This window comes from Rhinoderma darwinii, chromosome 3, assembly GCF_050947455.1.
Source record: "Rhinoderma darwinii isolate aRhiDar2 chromosome 3, aRhiDar2.hap1, whole genome shotgun sequence".
NCBI classification, from domain to species: domain Eukaryota; kingdom Metazoa; phylum Chordata; class Amphibia; order Anura; family Rhinodermatidae; genus Rhinoderma; species Rhinoderma darwinii.
In genome coordinates this window covers 412425683-412443234 of record NC_134689.1, presented here as the reverse complement: position 1 = coordinate 412443234, position 17552 = coordinate 412425683, and the positions used below count along the sequence as shown (strand labels likewise).

The following is a 17552-nucleotide window of genomic DNA, read 5'->3' as shown; positions in this document are numbered from 1 at the left end:
TACTTGCTGTCGTTATAGGCTATATTTCTACATGATTGATAGTGAATATTTTTATATGGCTAGTCAGCAGTTACCAGAAGTGAGATTTTAATCCATGCCTATATTTATAGACCATAACACACAATATTGTGAAAATATTTATTCTTAAATCTGGGCACTCGGTCATTTTTACTAAATACCCGTAAATATCTAAAAAAAAAAAAAAAACATTTTCACTCCTATATTTAAATACCACAACACACAATATTGAGAAAATGTTATCAGAAGTGAGATTTGAATCCATACCTATATTTAAGTACTGTAATACACAATATTAAGAAAATGTTTTTTTATAAATTTGGGCACTCGGTCATTATTACAAAATACCTAAAAATGTATAAAAAAAATCTTTTTCTGCTAGGCTCCAGGAACTCAATATTTTCCAACAATTAGGAACATGTGAAACCGTGTGGCCTAATGGATAAGGCGTCTGACTTCAAATCAGAAGATTGAGGGTTTGAGTCTCTTCATGGTCCCAGCTTTTAAGTGCTCTTCAGATGACCTTCTAAGCATTTGAGTCCTTTCCTGGTTGCAACAGCTAAGGTTCAGATGCTTTCTTAATTTGATGACATACTTGCTGTCGTTATAGGCTATATTTCTACGTGATTGATAGTGAATATTTTTATATGGCTAGTCAGCAGTTACCAGAAGTGAGATTTTAATCCATGCCTATATTTATAGACCATAACACACAATATTGTGAAAATATTTATTCTTAAATCTGGGCACTCGGTCATTTTTACTAAATACCCGAAAATATCTAAAAAAAAACAAAAACATTTTCACTCCTATATTTAAATACCACAACACACAATATTGAGAAAATGTTATCAGAAGTGAGATTTGAATCCATACCTATATTTAAGTACTGTAATACACAATATTAAGAAAATGTTTTTTTATAAATTTGGGCACTCGGTCATTATTACAAAATACCTAAAAATGTATAAAAAAAATCTTTTTCTGCTAGGCTCCAGGAACTCAATATTTTCCAACAATTAGGAACATGTGAGACCGTGTGGCCTAATGGATAAGGCGTCTGACTTCAAATCAGAAGATTGAGGGTTTGAGTCTCTTCATGGTCCCAGCTTTTAAGTGCTCTTCAGATGACCTTCTAAGCATTTGAGTCCTTTCCTGGTTGCAACAGCTAAGGTTCAGATGCTTTCTTAATTTGATGACATACTTGCTGTCGTTATAGGCTATATTTCTACGTGATTGATAGTGAATATTTTTATATGGCTAGTCAGCAGTTACCAGAAGTGAGATTTTAATCCATGCCTATATTTATAGATCATAACACACAATATTGTGAAAATATTTATTTTTAAATCTGGGCACTCGGTCATTTTTACTAAATACCCGAAAATATCTAAAAAAAACAAAAACATTTTCACTCCTATATTTAAATACCACAACACACAATATTGAGAAAATGTTATCAGAAGTGAGATTTGAATCCATACCTATATTTAAGTACTGTAATACACAATATTAAGAAAATGTTTTTTTATAAATTTGGGCACTCGGTCATTTTTACAAAATACCTAAAAATGTATAAAAAAAATCTTTTTCTGCTAGGCTCCAGGAACTCAACATTTTCCCACAATTAGGAACATGTGAGACCGTGTGGCCTAATGGATAAGGCGTCTGACTTCGAATCAGAAGATTGAGGGTTCGAGTCCCTTCATGGTCGCAGCTTTTAAGTGCTCTTCAGATGACCTTCTAAGCTTTTGAGTCCTTTCCTGGTTGCAACAGCTAAGGTTCAGATGCTTTCTTAATTTGATGACATACTTGCTGTCGTTATAGGCTATATTTCTACATGATTGATAGTGAATATTTTTATATGGCTAGTCAGCAGTTACCAGAAGTGAGATTTTAATCCATGCCTATATTTATAGACCATAACACACAATATTGTGAAAATATTTATTCTTAAATCTGGGCATTTGGTCATTTTTACTAAATACCCGTAAATATCTAAAAAAAAAAAAAAAACATTTTCACTCCTATATTTAAATACCACAACACACAATATTGAGAAAATGTTATCAGAAGTGAGATTTGAATCCATACCTATATTTAAGTACTGTAATACACAATATTAAGAAAATGTTTTTTTATACATTTGGGCACTCGGTCATTTTTACAAAATACCTAAAAATGTATAAAATAAATCTTTTTCTGCTAGGCTCCAGGAGCTCAACATTTTCCAAAAATTAGGAACATGTGAGACCGTGTGGCCTAATGGATAAGGCGTCTGACTTCGAATCAGAAGATTGAGGGCTCGAGTCCCTTCATGGTCACAGCTTTTAAGTGCTCTTCAGATGACCCTCCTTTTGAGTCCTTTCCTGGTTGCAACAGCTAAGGTTCAGATGCTTTCTTAATTTGATGACATACTTGGTGTTGTTATAGGCTATATTTCTACATGATTGATAGTGAATATTTTTATATGGCTAGTCAGCAGTTACCAGAAGTGAGATTTTAATCCATGCCTATATTTATAGACCATAACACACAATATTGTGAAAATATTTATTCTTAAATCTGGGCACTTGGTCATTTTTACTAAATACCCGAAAATATCTAAAAAAAAAAAAAACTTTTTCACTCCTATATTTAAATACCACAACACACAATATTGAGAAAATGTTATCAGAAGTGAGATTTGAATCCATACCTATATTTAAGTACTGTAATACACAATATTAAGAAAATGTTTTTTTATAAATTTGGGCACTCGGTCATTTTTACAAAATACCTAAAAATGTATAAAAAAAATGTTTTTCTGCTAGGCTCCAGGAACTCAATATTTTCCAACAATTAGGAACATGTGAGACCGTGTGGCCTAATGGATAAGGTGTCTGACTTCAAATCAGAAGATTGATGGTTTGAGTCTCTTCATGGTCCCAGCTTTTAAGTGCTCTTCAGATGACCTTCTAAGCATTTGAGTCCTTTCCTGGTTGCAACAGCTAAGGTTCAGATGCTCTCTTAATTTGATGACATACTTGGTGTTGTTATAGGCTATATTTCTACGTGATTGATAGTGAATATTTTTATATGGCTAGTCAGCAGTTACCAGAAGTGAGATTTTAATCCATGCCTATATTTATAGACCATAACACACAATATTGTGAAAATATTTATTCTTAAATCTGGGCACTCGGTCATTTTTACTAAATACCCGAAAATATCTAAAAAAAACAAAAACATTTTCACTCCTATATTTAAATACCACAACACACAATATTGAGAAAATGTTATCAGAAGTGAGATTTGAATCCATACCTATATTTAAGTACTGTAATACACAATATTAAGAAAATGTTTTTTTATAAATTTGGGCACTCGGTCATTTTTACAAAATACCTAAAAATGTTTAAAAAAAATCTTTTTCTGCTAGGCTCCAGGAACTCAACATTTTCAAACAATTAGGAACATGTGAGACTGTGTGGCCTAATGGATAAGGCGTCTGACTTCAAATCAGAAGATTGAGGGTTTGAGTCCCTTCATGGTTGCAGCTTTTAAGTGCTCTTCAGATGCCCTTCTAAGCATTTGAGTCCTTTACTGGTTGCAACAGCTAAGTTTCAGATGCTTGCTTAATTTGATGACATACTTGGTGTTGTTCTAGGCTATATTTCTACATGATTGATAGTGAATATTTTTATATGGCTAGTCAGCAGTTACCAGAAGTGAGATTTTAATCCATGCCTATATTTATAGACACAATATTGTGAAAATATTTATTCTTAAATCTGGGAACTTGGTCATTTTTACTAAATACCCGAAAATATCTAAAAAAAAACAAAACTTTTTCACTCCTATATTTAAATACCACAACACACATTATTGAGAAAATGTTATCAGAAGTGGGATTTGAATCCATACCTATATTTAAGTACTGTAATACACAATATTAAGAAAATGTTTTTTTATAAATTTGGGCACTCGGTCATTTTTACAAAATACCTAAAAATGTATAAAAAAAATCTTTTTCTGCTAGGCTCCAGGAACTCAACATTTTCCCTAAAATTTGGAACATGTGAGTCCATGTGGCCTAATGGATAAGGTGTCTGACTTCGAATCAGAAGATTGAGGGGTCGAGTGCCTTCATGGTCGCAGCTTTTAAGTGCTCTTCAGATGACCTTCTAAGCATTTGAGTCCTTTCCTGGTTGCAACAGCTAAGGTTCAGATGCTCTCTTAATTTGATGACATACTTGCTGTCGTTATAGGCTATATTTCTACATGATTGATAGTGAATATTTTTATATGGCTAGTCAGCAGTTACCAGAAGTGAGATTTTAATCCATGCCTATATTTATAGACCATAACACACAATATTGTGAAAATATTTATTCTTAAATCTGGGCACTCGGTCATTTTTACTAAATACCCGTAAATATCTAAAAAAAACAAAAACATTTTCACTCCTATATTTAAATACCACAACACACAATATTGAGAAAATGTTATCAGAAGGTAGATTTGAATCCATACCTATATTTAAGTACTGTAATACACAATATTAAGAAAATGTTTTTTTATAAATTTGGGCACTCGGTCATTTTTACAAAATACCTAAAAATGTATAAAAAAAATCTTTTTCTGCTAGGCTCCAGGAACTCAATATTTTCCAACAATTAGGAGCATGTGAGACCATGTGGACTAATGGATAAGGCGTCTGACTTCAAATCAGAAGATTGAGGGTTTGAGTCTCTTCATGGTCCCAGCTTTTAAGTGCTTTTCAGATGACCTTCTAAGCATTTGAGTCCTTTCCTGGTTGCAACAGCTAAGGTTCAGATGCTTTCTTAATTTGATGACATACTTGCTGTCGTTATAGGCTATATTTCTACGTGATTGATAGTGAATATTTTTATATGGCTAGTCAGCAGTTACCAGAAGTGAGATTTTAATCCATGCCTATATTTATAGACCATAACACACAATATTGTGAAAATATTTATTCTTAAATCTGGGCACTCGGTCATTTTTACTAAATACCCGTAAATATCTAAAAAAAACAAAAACTTTTTCACTCCTATATTTAAATACCACAACACACAATATTGAGAAAATGTTGTCAGAAGTGAGATTTGAATCCATACCTATATTTAAGTACTGTAATACACAATATTAAGAAAATGTTTCTTTATAAATTTGGGCACTCGGTCATTTTTACAAAATACCTAAAAATGTATAAAAAAAATATTTTTCTGCTAGGCTCCAGGAACTCAACATTTTCCCTAAACTTTGGAACATGTGAGACCATGTGGCCTAATAGATAAGGTGTCCGACTTCGAATCAGAAGATTGAGGGGTCGAGTGCCTTCATGGTCGCAGCTTTTAAGTGCTCTTCAGATGACCTTCTAAGCATTTGAGTCCTTTCCTGGTTGCAACAGCTAAGGTTCAGATGCTTTCTTAATTTGATGACATACTTGCTGTCGTTATAGGCTATATTTCTACGTGATTGATAGTGAATATTTTTATATGGCTAGTCAGCAGTTACCAGAAGTGAGATTTTAATCCATGCCTATATTTATAGACCATAACACAGAATATTGTGAAAATATTTATTCTTAAATCTGGGCACTCGGTCATTTTTACTAAATACCCGTAAATATCTAAAAAAAAACAAAACTTTTTACTCCTATATTTAAATACCACAACACACAATATTGAGAAAATGTTGTCAGAAGTGAGATTTGAATCCATACCTATATTTAAGTACTGTAATACACAATATTAAGAAAATGTTTTTTTATAAATTTGGGCACTCGGTAATTTTTACAAAATACCTAAAAATGTATAAAAAAAATATTTTTCTGCTAGGCTCCAGGAACTCAACATTTTCCAACAATTAGGAACATGTGAGACCGTGTGGCCTAATAGATAAGGCGTCTGACTTCGAATCAGAAGATTGAGGGTTCGAGACCCTTCATGGTCGCAGCTTTTAAGTGCTCTTCAGATGCCCTTCTAAGCATTTGAGTCTTTTCCTGGTTGCAACAGCTAAGGTTCAGATGCTTTCTTAATTTGATGACATACTTGCTGTCGTTATAGGCTATATTTCTACGTGATTGATAGTGAATATTTTTATATGGCTAGTCAGCAGTTACCAGAAGTGAGATTTTAATCCATGCCTATATTTATAGACCATAACACACAATATTGTGAAAATATTTATTCTTAAATCTGGGCACTCGGTCATTTTTACTAAATACCCGTAAATATCTAAAAAAAAACAAAACTTTTTACTCCTATATTTAAATACCACAACACACAATATTGAGAAAATGTTGTCAGAAGTGAGATTTGAATCCATACCTATATTTAAGTACTGTAATACACAATATTAAGAAAATGTTTTTTTATAAATTTGGGCACTCGGTAATTTTTACAAAATACCTAAAAATGTATAAAAAAAATATTTTTCTGCTAGGCTCCAGGAACTCAACATTTTCCAACAATTAGGAATATGTGAGACCGTGTGGCCTAATAGATAAGGCGTCTGACTTCGAATCAGAAGATTGAGGGTTCGAGACTCTTCATGGTCGCAGCTTTTAAGTGCTCTTCAGATGCCCTTCTAAGCATTTGAGTCCTTTCCTGGTTGCAACAGCTAAGGTTCAGATGCTTTCTTAATTTGATGACATACTTGCTGTCGTTATAGGCTATATTTCTACGTGATTGATAGTGAATATTTTTATATGGCTAGTCAGCAGTTACCAGAAGTGAGATTTTAATCCATGCCTATATTTATAGACCATAACACACAATATTGTGAAAATATTTATTCTTAAATCTGGGCACTCGGTCATTTTTACTAAATACCCGTAAATATCTAAAAAAAAACAAAACTTTTTACTCCTATATTTAAATACCACAACACACAATATTGAGAAAATGTTGTCAGAAGTGAGATTTGAATCCATACCTATATTTAAGTACTGTAATACACAATATTAAGAAAATGTTTTTTTATAAATTTGGGCACTCGGTCATTTTTACAAAATACCTAAAAATGTATAAAAAAAATCTTTTTCTGCTAGGCTCCAGGAACTCAACATTTTCCAACAATTAGGAACATGTGAGACCGTGTGGCCTAATAGATAAGGCGTCTGACTTCGAATCAGAAGATTGAGGGTTCGAGACCCTTCATGGTCGCAGCTTTTAAGTGCGCTTCAGATGCCCTTCTAAGCATTTGAGTCCTTTCCTGGTTGCAACAGCTAAGTTTCAGATGCTTTCTTAATTTGATGACATACTTGGTGTTGTTATAGGCTATATTTCTACATGATTGAAAGTGAATATTTTTATATGGCTAGTCAGCAGTTACCAGAAGTGAGATTTTAATCCATGCCTATATTTATAGACCATAACACACAATATTGTGAAAATATTTATTCTTAAATCTGGGCACTCGGTCATTTTTACTAAATACCCGTAAATATCTAAAAAAAAAAAAAAACTTTTTCACTCCTATATTTAAATACCACAACACACAATATTGAGAAAATGTTATCAGAAGTGAGATTTGAATCCATACCTATATTTAAGTACTGTAATACACAATATTAAGAAAATGTTTTTTTATAAATTTGGGCACTCGGTCATTTTTACAAAATACTTAAAAATTTATAAAAAAAATATTTTTCTGCTAGGCTCCAGGAACTCAACATTTTCCAACAATTAGGAATATGTGAGACCGTGTGGCCTAATAGATAAGGCGTCTGACTTCGAATCAGAAGATTGAGGGTTCGAGACTCTTCATGGTCGCAGCTTTTAAGTGCTCTTCAGATGCCCTTCTAAGCATTTGAGTCCTTTCCTGGTTGCAACAGCTAAGGTTCAGATGCTTTCTTAATTTGATGACATACTTGCTGTCGTTATAGGCTATATTTCTACGTGATTGATAGTGAATATTTTTATATGGCTAGTCAGCAGTTACCAGAAGTGAGATTTTAATCCATGCCTATATTTATAGACCATAACACACAATATTGTGAAAATATTTATTCTTAAATCTGGGCACTCGGTCATTTTTACTAAATACCCGTAAATATCTAAAAAAAAACAAAACTTTTTACTCCTATATTTAAATACCACAACACACAATATTGAGAAAATGTTGTCAGAAGTGAGATTTGAATCCATACCTATATTTAAGTACTGTAATACACAATATTAAGAAAATGTTTTTTTATAAATTTGGGCACTCGGTCATTTTTACAAAATACCTAAAAATGTATAAAAAAAATCTTTTTCTGCTAGGCTCCAGGAACTCAACATTTTCCAACAATTAGGAACATGTGAGACCGTGTGGCCTAATAGATAAGGCGTCTGACTTCGAATCAGAAGATTGAGGGTTCGAGACCCTTCATGGTCGCAGCTTTTAAGTGCGCTTCAGATGCCCTTCTAAGCATTTGAGTCCTTTCCTGGTTGCAACAGCTAAGTTTCAGATGCTTTCTTAATTTGATGACATACTTGGTGTTGTTATAGGCTATATTTCTACATGATTGAAAGTGAATATTTTTATATGGCTAGTCAGCAGTTACCAGAAGTGAGATTTTAATCCATGCCTATATTTATAGACCATAACACACAATATTGTGAAAATATTTATTCTTAAATCTGGGCACTCGGTCATTTTTACTAAATACCCGTAAATATCTAAAAAAAAAAAAAAACTTTTTCACTCCTATATTTAAATACCACAACACACAATATTGAGAAAATGTTATCAGAAGTGAGATTTGAATCCATACCTATATTTAAGTACTGTAATACACAATATTAAGAAAATGTTTTTTTATAAATTTGGGCACTCGGTCATTTTTACAAAATACTTAAAAATTTATAAAAAAAATCTTTTTCTGCTAGGCTCCAGGAACTCAACATTTTCCAACAATTAGGAACATGTGAGACTGTGTGGCCTAATGGATGAGGCGTCTGACTTCGAATCAGAAGATTGAGGGTTTGAGTCACTTCATGGTCGCAGCTTTTAAGTGCTCTTCAGATGCCCTTCTAAGCATTTGAGTCCTTTCCTGGTTGCAACAGCTAAGTTTCAGATGCTTTCTTAATTTGATGACATACTTGGTGTTGTTATAGGCTATATTTCTACATGATTGATAGTGAATATTTTTATATGGCTAGTCAGCAGTTACCAGAAGTGAGATTTTAATCCATGCCTATATTTATAGACCATAACACACAATATTGTGACAATATTTATTCTTAAATCTGGGCACACGATCATTTTTACTAAATACCCGTAAATATCTAAAAAAAAACAAAACATTTTTACTCCTATATTTAAATACCACAACACACAATATTGAGAAAATGTTATCAGAAGTGAGATTTGAATCCATACCTATATTTAAGTACTGTAATACACAATATTAAGAAAATGTTTTTTTTATAAATTTGGGCACTCGGTCATTTTTACAAAATACCTAAAAATGTATAAAAAAAATCGTTTTCTGCTAGGCTCCAGGAACTCAACATTTTCCAACAATTAGGAACATGTGAGACTGTGTGGCCTAATGGATAAGGCGTCTGACTTCAAATCAGAAGATTGAGGGTTTGAGTCCCTTCATGGTTGCAGCTTTTAAGTGCTCTTCAGATGCCCTTCTAAGCATTTGAGTCCTTTCCTGGTTGCAACAGCTAAGTTTCAGATGCTTTCTTAATTTGATGACATACTTGGTGTTGTTATAGGCTATATTTCTACATGATTGCTAGTGAATATTTTTATATGGCTAGTCAGCAGTTACCAGAAGTGAGATTTTAATCCATGCCTATATTTATAGACCATAACACACAATATTGTGACAATATTTATTCTTAAATCTGGGCACACGATCATTTTTACTAAATACCCGTAAATATCTAAAAAAAAAAAAAACATTTTCACTCCTATATTTAAATACCACAACACACAATATTGAGAAAATGTTATCAGAAGTGAGATTTGAATCCATACCTATATTTAAGTACTGTAATACACAATATTAAGAAAATGTTTTTTTATACATTTGGGCACTCGGTCATTTTTACAAAATACCTAAAAATGTATAAAATAAATCTTTTTCTGCTAGGCTCCAGGAGCTCAACATTTTCCAAAAATTAGGAACATGTGAGACCGTGTGGCCTAATGGATAAGGCGTCTGACTTCGAATCAGAAGATTGAGGGCTCGAGTCCCTTCATGGTCACAGCTTTTAAGTGCTCTTCAGATGACCCTCCTTTTGAGTCCTTTCCTGGTTGCAACAGCTAAGGTTCAGATGCTTTCTTAATTTGATGACATACTTGGTGTTGTTATAGGCTATATTTCTACATGATTGATAGTGAATATTTTTATATGGCTAGTCAGCAGTTACCAGAAGTGAGATTTTAATCCATGCCTATATTTATAGACCATAACACACAATATTGTGAAAATATTTATTCTTAAATCTGGGCACTTGGTCATTTTTACTAAATACCCGAAAATATCTAAAAAAAAAAAAAACTTTTTCACTCCTATATTTAAATACCACAACACACAATATTGAGAAAATGTTATCAGAAGTGAGATTTGAATCCATACCTATATTTAAGTACTGTAATACACAATATTAAGAAAATGTTTTTTTATAAATTTGGGCACTCGGTCATTTTTACAAAATACCTAAAAATGTATAAAAAAAATGTTTTTCTGCTAGGCTCCAGGAACTCAATATTTTCCAACAATTAGGAACATGTGAGACCGTGTGGCCTAATGGATAAGGCGTCTGACTTCAAATCAGAAGATTGATGGTTTGAGTCTCTTCATGGTCCCAGCTTTTAAGTGCTCTTCAGATGACCTTCTAAGCATTTGAGTCCTTTCCTGGTTGCAACAGCTAAGGTTCAGATGCTCTCTTAATTTGATGACATACTTCGTGTTGTTATAGGCTATATTTCTACGTGATTGATAGTGAATATTTTTATATGGCTAGTCAGCAGTTACCAGAAGTGAGATTTTAATCCATGCCTATATTTATAGACCATAACACACAATATTGTGAAAATATTTATTCTTAAATCTGGGCACTCGGTCATTTTTACTAAATACCCGAAAATATCTAAAAAAAACAAAAACATTTTCACTCCTATATTTAAATACCACAACACACAATATTGAGAAAATGTTATCAGAAGTGAGATTTGAATCCATACCTATATTTAAGTACTGTAATACACAATATTAAGAAAATGTTTTTTTATAAATTTGGGCACTCGGTCATTTTTACAAAATACCTAAAAATGTTTAAAAAAAATCTTTTTCTGCTAGGCTCCAGGAACTCAACATTTTCAAACAATTAGGAACATGTGAGACTGTGTGGCCTAATGGATAAGGCGTCTGACTTCAAATCAGAAGATTGAGGGTTTGAGTCCCTTCATGGTTGCAGCTTTTAAGTGCTCTTCAGATGCCCTTCTAAGCATTTGAGTCCTTTACTGGTTGCAACAGCTAAGTTTCAGATGCTTGCTTAATTTGATGACATACTTGGTGTTGTTCTAGGCTATATTTCTACATGATTGATAGTGAATATTTTTATATGGCTAGTCAGCAGTTACCAGAAGTGAGATTTTAATCCATGCCTATATTTATAGACACAATATTGTGAAAATATTTATTCTTAAATCTGGGAACTTGGTCATTTTTACTAAATACCCGAAAATATCTAAAAAAAACCAAAACTTTTTCACTCCTATATTTAAATACCACAACACACATTATTGAGAAAATGTTATCAGAAGTGGGATTTGAATCCATACCTATATTTAAGTACTGTAATACACAATATTAAGAAAATGTTTTTTTATAAATTTGGGCACTCGGTCATTTTTACAAAATACCTAAAAATGTATAAAAAAAATCTTTTTCTGCTAGACTCCAGGAACTCAATATTTTCCAACAATTAGGAACATGTGAGACCGTGTGGCCTAATGGATAAGGCGTCTGACTTCAAATCAGAAGATTGAGGGTTTGAGTCTCTTCATGGTCCCAGCTTTTAAGTGCTCTTCAGATGACCTTCTAAGCATTTGAGTCCTTTCCTGGTTGCAACAGCTAAGGTTCAGATGCTCTCTTAATTTGATGACATACTTGCTGTCGTTATAGGCTATATTTCTACATGATTGATAGTGAATATTTTTATATGGCTAGTCAGCAGTTACCAGAAGTGAGATTTTAGTCCATGCCTATATTTATAGACCATAACACACAATATTGTGAAAATATTTATTCTTAAATCTGGGCACTCGGTCATTTTTACTAAATACCCGTAAATATCTAAAAAAAAAAAAAACATTTTCACTCCTATATTTAAATACCACAACACACAATATTGAGAAAATGTTATCAGAAGTGAGATTTGAATCCATACCTATATTTAAGTACTGTAATACACAATATTAAGAAAATGTTTTTTTTATAAATTTGGGCACTCGGTCATTTTTACAAAATACCTAAAAATGTATAAAAAAAATCTTTTTCTGCTAGGCTCCAGGAACTCAACATTTTCCAACAATTAGGAACATGTGAGACCGTGTGGCCTAATGGATAAGGCGTCTGACTTTGAATCAGAAGATTGAGGGTTCAAGTCCCTTCATGGTCGCGGCTTTTAAGTGCTCTTCAGATGACCTTCTAAGCTTTTGAGTCCTTTCCTGGTTGCAACAGCTGAGGTTCAGATGCTTGCTTAATTTGATGACATACTTGGTGTTGTTCTAGGCTATATTTCTACATGATTGATAGTGAATATTTTTATATGGCTAGTCAGCAGTTACCAGAAGTGAGATTTTAATCCATGCCTATATTTATAGACACAATATTGTGAAAATATTTATTCTTAAATCTGGGAACTTGGTCATTTTTACTAAATACCCGAAAATATCTAAAAAAAAACAAAACTTTTTCACTCCTATATTTAAATACCACAACACACATTATTGAGAAAATGTTATCAGAAGTGGGATTTGAATCCATACCTATATTTAAGTACTGTAATACACAATATTAAGAAAATGTTTTTTTATAAATTTGGGCACTCGGTCATTTTTACAAAATACCTAAAAATGTATAAAAAAAATCTTTTTCTGCTAGGCTCCAGGAACTCAACATTTTCCCTAAAATTTGGAACATGTGAGACCATGTGGCCTAATGGATAAGGTGTCTGACTTCGAATCAGAAGATTGAGGGGTCGAGTGCCTTCATGGTTGCAGCTTTTAAGTGCTCTTCAGATGACCTTCTAAGCATTTGAGTCCTTTCCTGGTTGCAACAGCTAAGGTTCAGATGCTCTCTTAATTTGATGACATACTTGCTGTCGTTATAGGCTATATTTCTACATGATTGATAGTGAATATTTTTATATGGCTAGTCAGCAGTTACCAGAAGTGAGATTTTAATCCATGCCTATATTTATAGACCATAACACACAATATTGTGAAAATATTTATTCTTAAATCTGGGCACTCGGTCATTTTTACTAAATACCCGTAAATATCTAAAAAAAACAAAAACATTTTCACTCCTATATTTAAATACCACAACACACAATATTGAGAAAATGTTATCAGAAGGTAGATTTGAATCCATACCTATATTTAAGTACTGTAATACACAATATTAAGAAAATGTTTTTTTATAAATTTGGGCACTCGGTCATTTTTACAAAATACCTAAAAATGTATAAAAAAAATCTTTTTCTGCTAGGCTCCAGGAACTCAATATTTTCCAACAATTAGGAGCATGTGAGACCGTGTGGCCTAATGGATAAGGCGTCTGACTTCAAATCAGAAGATTGAGGGTTTGAGTCTCTTCATGGTCCCAGCTTTTAAGTGCTTTTCAGATGACCTTCTAAGCATTTGAGTCCTTTCCTGGTTGCAACAGCTAAGGTTCAGATGCTTTCTTAATTTGATGACATACTTGCTGTCGTTATAGGCTATATTTCTACGTGATTGATAGTGAATATTTTTATATGGCTAGTCAGCAGTTACCAGAAGTGAGATTTTAATCCATGCCTATATTTATAGACCATAACACACAATATTGTGAAAATATTTATTCTTAAATCTGGGCACTCGGTCATTTTTACTAAATACCCGTAAATATCTAAAAAAAACAAAAACTTTTTCACTCCTATATTTAAATACCACAACACACAATATTGAGAAAATGTTGTCAGAAGTGAGATTTGAATCCATACCTATATTTAAGTACTGTAATACACAATATTAAGAAAATGTTTCTTTATAAATTTGGGCACTCGGTCATTTTTACAAAATACCTAAAAATGTATAAAAAAAATATTTTTCTGCTAGGCTCCAGGAACTCAACATTTTCCCTAAACTTTGGAACATGTGAGACCATGTGGCCTAATGGATAAGGTGTCCGACTTCGAATCAGAAGATTGAGGGGTCGAGTGCCTTCATGGTCGCAGCTTTTAAGTGCTCTTCAGATGACCTTCTAAGCATTTGAGTCCTTTCCTGGTTGCAACAGCTAAGGTTCAGATGCTTTCTTAATTTGATGACATACTTGCTGTCGTTATAGGCTATATTTCTACGTGATTGATAGTGAATATTTTTATATGGCTAGTCAGCAGTTACCAGAAGTGAGATTTTAATCCATGCCTATATTTATAGACCATAACACACAATATTGTGAAAATATTTATTCTTAAATCTGGGCACTCGGTCATTTTTACTAAATACCCGTAAATATCTAAAAAAAAACAAAACTTTTTACTCCTATATTTAAATACCACAACACACAATATTGAGAAAATGTTGTCAGAAGTGAGATTTGAATCCATACCTATATTTAAGTACTGTAATACACAATATTAAGAAAATGTTTTTTTATAAATTTGGGCACTCGGTAATTTTTACAAAATACCTAAAAATGTATAAAAAAAATATTTTTCTGCTAGGCTCCAGGAACTCAACATTTTCCAACAATTAGGAACATGTGAGACCGTGTGGCCTAATAGATAAGGCGTCTGACTTCGAATCAGAAGATTGAGGGTTCGAGACCCTTCATGGTCGCAGCTTTTAAGTGCTCTTCAGATGCCCTTCTAAGCATTTGAGTCTTTTCCTGGTTGCAACAGCTAAGGTTCAGATGCTTTCTTAATTTGATGACATACTTGCTGTCGTTATAGGCTATATTTCTACGTGATTGATAGTGAATATTTTTATATGGCTAGTCAGCAGTTACCAGAAGTGAGATTTTAATCCATGCCTATATTTATAGACCATAACACACAATATTGTGAAAATATTTATTCTTAAATCTGGGCACTCGGTCATTTTTACTAAATACCCGTAAATATCTAAAAAAAAAAAAAAACTTTTTCACTCCTATATTTAAATACCACAACACACAATATTGAGAAAATGTTATCAGAAGTGAGATTTGAATCCATACCTATATTTAAGTACTGTAATACACAATATTAAGAAAATGTTTTTTTATAAATTTGGGCACTCGGTCATTTTTACAAAATACTTAAAAATTTATAAAAAAAATCTTTTTCTGCTAGGCTCCAGGAACTCAACATTTTCCAACAATTAGGAACATGTGAGACTGTGTGGCCTAATGGATGAGGCGTCTGACTTCGAATCAGAAGATTGAGGGTTTGAGTCACTTCATGGTCGCAGCTTTTAAGTGCTCTTCAGATGCCCTTCTAAGCATTTGAGTCCTTTCCTGGTTGCAACAGCTAAGTTTCAGATGCTTTCTTAATTTGATGACATACTTGGTGTTGTTATAGGCTATATTTCTACATGATTGATAGTGAATATTTTTATATGGCTAGTCAGCAGTTACCAGAAGTGAGATTTTAATCCATGCCTATATTTATAGACCATAACACACAATATTGTGACAATATTTATTCTTAAATCTGGGCACACGATCATTTTTACTAAATACCCGTAAATATCTAAAAAAAAAAAAAACATTTTTACTCCTATATTTAAATACCACAACACACAATATTGAGAAAATGTTATCAGAAGTGAGATTTGAATCCATACCTATATTTAAGTACTGTAATACACAATATTAAGAAAATGTTTTTTTTATAAATTTGGGCACTCGGTCATTTTTACAAAATACCTAAAAATGTATAAAAAAAATCGTTTTCTGCTAGGCTCCAGGAACTCAACATTTTCCAACAATTAGGAACATGTGAGACTGTGTGGCCTAATGGATAAGGCGTCTGACTTCAAATCAGAAGATTGAGGGTTTGAGTCCCTTCATGGTTGCAGCTTTTAAGTGCTCTTCAGATTCCCTTCTAAGCATTTGAGTCCTTTCCTGGTTGCAACAGCTAAGTTTCAGATGCTTTCTTAATTTGATGACATACTTGGTGTTGTTATAGGCTATATTTCTACATGATTGATAGTGAATATTTTTATATGGCTAGTCAGCAGTTACCAGAAGTGAGATTTTAATCCATGCCTATATTTATAGACCATAACACACAATATTGTGACAATATTTATTCTTAAATCTGGGCACACGATCATTTTTACTAAATACCCGTAAATATCTAAAAAAAAAAAAAACTTTTTCACTCCTATATTTAAATACCACAACACACAATATTGAGAAAATGTTATCAGAAGTGAGATTTGAATCCATACCTATATTTAAGTACTGTAATACACAATATTAAGAAAATGTTTTTTTATAAATTTGGGCACTCGGTCATTTTTACAAAATACTTAAAAATTTATAAAAAAAATCTTTTTCTGCTAGGCTCCAGGAACTCAACATTTTCCAACAATTAGGAACATGTGAGACTGTGTGGCCTAATGGATGAGGCGTCTGACTTCGAATCAGAAGATTGAGGGTTTGAGTCACTTCATGGTCGCAGCTTTTAAGTGCTCTTCAGATGCCCTTCTAAGCATTTGAGTCCTTTCCTGGTTGCAACAGCTAAGTTTCAGATGCTTTCTTAATTTGATGACATACTTGGTGTTGTTATAGGCTATATTTCTACATGATTGATAGTGAATATTTTTATATGGCTAGTCAGCAGTTACCAGAAGTGAGATTTTAATCCATGCCTATATTTATAGACCATAACACACAATATTGTGAAAATATTTATTCTTAAATCTGGGCACTCGGTCATTTTTACTAAATACCCGTAAATATCTAAAAAAAACAAAAACGTTTTCACTCCTATATTTAAATACCACAACACACAATATTGAGAAAATGTTGTCAGAAGTGAGATTTGAATCCATACCTATATTTAAGTACTGTAATACACAATATTAAGAAAATGTTTCTTTATAAATTTTGGCACTCGGTCATTTTTACAAAATACCTAAAAATGTATAAAAAAAATATTTTTCTGCTAGGCTCCAGGAACTCAACATTTTCCCTAAACTTTAGAACATGTGAGACTGTGTGGGCTAATGGATAAGGCGTCTGACTTCGAATCAGAAGATTGAGGGTTTGAGTCCCTTCATGGTTGCAGCTTTTAGGTGCTCTTCAGATGACCTTCTAAGCA

At 32.7% G+C, this 17552-nt stretch overlaps 8 non-coding genes across 8 annotated transcripts; all 8 read left to right on the top strand.

Annotated features, from left to right (window-relative positions):
• The first annotated feature begins 1659 nt into the window (after positions 1–1659).
• TRNAR-UCG (transfer RNA arginine (anticodon UCG)) lies at positions 1660–1732 on the top strand. Its single transcript has one exon. It is a non-coding gene; the product is annotated as a tRNA-Arg (tRNA).
• A 537-nt stretch (positions 1733–2269) lies between these two features.
• On the top strand, positions 2270–2342 carry TRNAR-UCG (transfer RNA arginine (anticodon UCG)). The gene has a single exon. It is a non-coding gene; the product is annotated as a tRNA-Arg (tRNA).
• Positions 2343–5906: 3564 nt separating this feature from the next.
• On the top strand, positions 5907–5979 carry TRNAR-UCG (transfer RNA arginine (anticodon UCG)). Its single transcript has one exon. It is a non-coding gene; the product is annotated as a tRNA-Arg (tRNA).
• Positions 5980–7120: 1141 nt separating this feature from the next.
• TRNAR-UCG (transfer RNA arginine (anticodon UCG)) lies at positions 7121–7193 on the top strand. Its single transcript has one exon. It is a non-coding gene; the product is annotated as a tRNA-Arg (tRNA).
• A 1143-nt stretch (positions 7194–8336) lies between these two features.
• On the top strand, positions 8337–8409 carry TRNAR-UCG (transfer RNA arginine (anticodon UCG)). The gene has a single exon. It is a non-coding gene; the product is annotated as a tRNA-Arg (tRNA).
• Positions 8410–10162: 1753 nt separating this feature from the next.
• TRNAR-UCG (transfer RNA arginine (anticodon UCG)) lies at positions 10163–10235 on the top strand. The gene has a single exon. It is a non-coding gene; the product is annotated as a tRNA-Arg (tRNA).
• A 2348-nt stretch (positions 10236–12583) lies between these two features.
• Positions 12584–12656, top strand: TRNAQ-UUG (transfer RNA glutamine (anticodon UUG)). Its single transcript has one exon. It is a non-coding gene; the product is annotated as a tRNA-Gln (tRNA).
• Positions 12657–15008: 2352 nt separating this feature from the next.
• Positions 15009–15081, top strand: TRNAR-UCG (transfer RNA arginine (anticodon UCG)). Its single transcript has one exon. It is a non-coding gene; the product is annotated as a tRNA-Arg (tRNA).
• The last annotated feature ends 2471 nt before the right edge of the window (positions 15082–17552 follow it).